We start from the raw sequence: 4355 nt of genomic DNA, 5'->3' as shown, positions 1-4355 counted from the left end.
TTATAATCTGTTTCCTTTGGAGATGTTGAAGGATGATAAAGAAATTGAAAACCCTTCCATATATTTATACTGTAAAAAAGGGGTGGGGTGGCCATGACTGCCATCTTTTTTTTTTTTAACTTCCCCTCCAGATACCATTGCTCTGAGTTAAGGTTGAGTCAAAATTTCTCTTAGAGAATAGTATTGTTTTTATTTGAAGAGGCTTTGCATAAGATTTGAAAAAATCTCTAACAAGATCCACCATGTGACAGCCTCTTCTCTCCCTCCAGGAGCTTCTGTGGAAGTCCTGATCTTCACCTGTGGCCTCTGTGGAGACCCTCCTTTCTGTCTGCAAGGCTCTGTGGACCCCCCACCCCCAGCCTCTGTCCTTGTATCCTGTACATGGGTCCTGTATCCTGGCAAGATGCTTCATGAGCTACTGTGATTTTGCCTGCCTGTGGTCATTCTGTTTCTCTGTTTAGGCAAGGAAATATCTCTGAAAACGATGACCCAATAGGTCACAGATTGTCCAGGCATAATATAAGCAGTAGAAACTGGCAAACTAGTGAGCTATTGAGCACAACACCATCTAAATCGCTGGCAGTGTTTCTCTAGGGTTGCAGACAAACATTTTTGCTTAAAGGAACTCCTTACACAACATGCTGAGAACTGAATTGAGAATTTATACCAGCAACACATGCAATCTGCTTCTGATCTGGAATGTGTCCCTTCTCCTTAAGTTTATATTAAAGCTTCTTTTCTTACAAAGAATGACTTCAGTTTTGCTTGCTAAGTTATTGTAAAGAAAATAACCTCCTCTGTCTATTCTTATTTTAAAAAAAACTATGGATAAAAACATTTATATGACTGTTCCTACTGTAGTGTAATAAATTCCAACCAAGAAATGAACATGCTGGCTGTGCAATAAAATGATTAGTTCAATGGCAATAATGTGCTGCTTATTAAATGTTGTTTGGGATTCCTTTTGCTTAAGCACTGAAGCTGCTGTTTGCACAGGAAAAGCAATATTGTAGTCACAGATTTGTTAAAGTTAATTTTCCTAGGAGGCAGACTATGCAGGAAGGCAAGTAGATACAAGTAATTATTCAGCGAGCTTCCAGTGGGGATTACGGTGGACTAGAATCTCCAAAGGAGCAGGGATGACATTGTGGCCTAGAACGCAGGCTGGAGGGCAGATGCTGGCCAGCAAAATCTCTCCAGATCAAGGAGAGATTGTGAGACAGCCCATTTGTACTCTGGACTGCCGCTCCTCATGAGTAAATTGCAGGAATGGAAGTTTTTCCAGTTGGCTCAGGAGTTGAGCAGCTGGGAGTCGCGGGATTCCCTCTATGCTCACAACTGCAGTATAGCCTATACAGACAGTAAGTTCAGCCATCTTCATTTCTTAGCCATGTTTGGATTTAATTAATATACAGATAAAGAGCTTCAGCAAAGCATCGTTACCTTGTTGTGGTGCTGGAGCTTGAGCACCTCAATGATGCCATGAGCTAAACCGTGAAGGGCCACCCAAGACGGGAAGGTCATGACAGAGAGGTCAGACTAAATGCGATCCCTGGGGAAGGTAATGGCAACCCACCCCAGTATTCTTGCCGTGAAAACTAAATGGATCAGTACAACCAGAGATATGTCGGTATACCATCGGAAGATGAGACCCCCAGGTTGGAAGATGGTCAAAATGCTACTGGGGAGAAACAGAGGATGAGTGCAACTAGCCCCAGACGTGATGACGTAGCTAGCTCAAAGCCGAAAGGACGGCTAGCGGCCAACGGTGCTGGTGGTGAACGGCGAATCCGATGTTCTAAGGATCAACACACCATTGGAAGCTGGAATGTAAGATCTATGAGCTAGGGCAAATTGGATGTGGTTATTGGTGAGATGTCAAGATTAAAGATAGACATTTTGGGCGTCAGTGAACTGAAATGGACTGGAATGGGCCACTTCACATCAAATGACCACCAGATTTACTACTGTGGACAAGAGGACCACAGAAGAAATGGAGTAGCCTTCATAATTAATAGTAAAGTGGCTAAAGCAGTGCTTGGATACAATCCAAAAAACAACAGAATGATCTCAATTCGAATTCAGGGACAGCCATCTAACATCACAGTGATCCAAATATACGCCCCAACCACAAATGCTGAAGAAGCTGAAGTAGAGCAGTTCTATGAGGATCTGCAGCACCTACTGGACAACACGCCTAAAAGAGATGTTATTTTCATCACAGGAGACTGGAATGCTAAGGTGGGCAGTCAAATGACACCTGGAATTACAGGTAAGTATGGCCTGGGAGAACAAAACGAAGCAGGATATAGGCTGATAGAATTTTGCCAAGACAATTCACTCTGCATAACAAACACTCTCTTCCAACAACCTAAGAGACGGCTTTATACATGGACTTCACCAGAATGATAACACCGAAATCAGATTGACTACATCCTTTGCAGCCAAAGGTGGCGGACATCTGTACAGTCGGTAAAAACAAGACCTGGAGCTGACTGTAGTTCAGAACATGAACTTCTTCTTGCACAATTTAGGATCAGACTAAAGAGATTAGGGAAGACCCACAGATCAGCTAGATATGAGCTCACTAATATTCCTAAGGAATATGCAGTGGAGGTGAAGAATCGATTTAAGGGACTGGACTTAGTAGATAGGGTCCCAGAAGAACTATGGACAGAAGTCCGCAACATTGTTCAAGAGGCGGCAACAAAATACATCCCAAAGAAAGAGAAAACCAAGAAGGCAAAATGGCTGTCTGCTGAGACACTAGAAGTAGCCCAAGAAAGAAGGAAAGCAAAAGGCAACAGTGATAGGGGGAGATATGCCCAATTAAATGCAAAATTCCAGAGGTTAGCCAGAAGAGATAAGGAATTATTTTTAAACAAGCAATGCGCGGAAGTGGAAGAAGACAATAGAATAGGAAGGACAAGAGACCTCTTCCAGAAAATTAGAAACATAGGAGATAAATTCCAGGCAAAAATGGGTATGATCAAAAACAAAGATCGCAAGGACCTAACAGAAGAAGAAGAGATCAAGAAAAGGTGGCAAGAATATACAGAAGACCTGTATAGGAAGGATAACAATATCGGGGATAGCTTTGACGGTGTGGTCAGTGAGCTAGAGCCAGACATCCTGAAGAGTGAGGTTGAGTGGGCCTTAAGAAGCATTGCTAATAACAAGGCAGCAGGAGACGACGGCATCCCAGCTGAAGTGTTCAAAATCTTGCAAGATGATGCTGTCAAGGTAATGCATGCTATATGCCAGCAAATTTGGAAAACACAAGAATGGCCATCAGATTGGAAAAAATCAACTTATATCCCCATACCAAAAAAGGGGAACACTAGAGAATGTTCAAACTATCGAACAGTGGCACTCATTTCACATGCCAGTAAGGTAATGCTCAAGATCCTGCAAGGTAGACTTCAGCAGTTCATGGAGCGAGAATTGCCAGATGTACAAGCTGGGTTTAGAAAAGGCAGAGGAACTAGAGACCAAATTGCCAATATCCGCTGGATAATGGAAAAAGCCAGGGAGTTTCAGAAAAACATCTATTTCTGTTTTATTGACTATTCTAAAGCCTTTGACTGTGTGGACCATAACAAATTGTGGCAAGTTCTTAGTGGTATGGGGATACCAAGTCATCTTGTCTGCCTCCTGAAGAATCTGTATAACGACCAAGTAGCAACAGTAAGAACAGACCACGGAACAACGGACTGGTTTAAGATTGGGAAAGGAGTACGGCAGGGCTGTATACTCTCACCCTACCTATTCAACTTGTATGCAGAACACATCATGCGACATGCTGGGCTTGAGGAATCCAAGGCTGGAGTTAAATCTCTGGAAGAAACATTAACAATCTCAGATATGCAGATGATACCACTTTGATGGCTGAAAGCGAAGAGGAACTGAGGAGCCTTATGATGAAGGTGAAAGAAGAAAGTGCAGAAGCTGGCTTGCAGCTAAACCTCAAAAAAACCAAGATTATGGCAACCAGCTTGATTGATAACTGGCAAATAGAGGGAGAAAATGTAGAAGCAGTGAAAGACTTTGTATTCCTAGGTGCAAAGATTATTGCGGATGCTGACTGCAGTCAGGAAATCAGAAGACGCTTAATCCTTGGGAGAAGAGCAATGACAAATCTCGATAAAATAGTTAAGAGCAGAGACATCACTCTGACAACAAAGGTCCGCATAGTTAAAGCAATGGTGTTCCCCGTAGTAACATATGGCTGTGAGAGCTGGACCATAAGGAAGGCTGAGCGAAGGAAGATCGATGCTTTTGAACTGTGGTGTTGGAGGAAAATTCTGAGAGTGCCTTGGACTGCAAGAAGATCAAACCAGTCCATCCTCCAGGAA

This window comes from Candoia aspera, chromosome 1 (genome assembly GCF_035149785.1).
Source record: "Candoia aspera isolate rCanAsp1 chromosome 1, rCanAsp1.hap2, whole genome shotgun sequence".
Classification (NCBI taxonomy): Eukaryota; Metazoa; Chordata; class Lepidosauria; order Squamata; family Boidae; genus Candoia; species Candoia aspera.
Note: the sequence above shows the minus strand (reverse complement) of the source record.